Here is a 489-nt window from a genome sequence, read left to right as displayed (position 1 = left end):
TCTCCCTGCTCGCATCTTTCCACAGCGACAGCACCACCTGACAACGGAAATGACGCACACGATTATAGCAATGACCGACAGCTGCGTTCAGCCAATCCCAGGCGTCCTGTGTTTTAGACCGAAATAAATTATCTTTGGACATGGCAGATCCGGTCTAGAGCGGATACGGAAACGATGTGTGCGTGTGTATTTATGTTTTGTGGAAATAACAGGATACAGTAGGCGGGCTTTAAGCCGTGTCTGAGCACTGGACAGTAAATAGAAACCAGGCTTTCCACGCCTGGTGACGCGAGTTTTTTTTCTCCTCCTGGTAAATGATTGAGCGCCGATGATGAAATGTTTTTTCATAATAAAGAAGGGAGGTTGCAAAGTGAGAGAGATTACATCATGCTATTACAACTGTAAATCGATGAAAATGCATTTGAGCCGAGCCATTTGGAGCGACTTTACTGTAGTGTGACTGTACTAAACGTGCAGTATCAAATTGCT

This window comes from Nannobrachium achirus (genome assembly GCF_963921795.1).
Source record: "Nannobrachium achirus genome assembly, chromosome: 2".
Classification (NCBI taxonomy): Eukaryota; Metazoa; Chordata; class Actinopteri; order Myctophiformes; family Myctophidae; genus Nannobrachium; species Nannobrachium achirus.
This window is presented reverse-complemented; position numbering follows the sequence as displayed.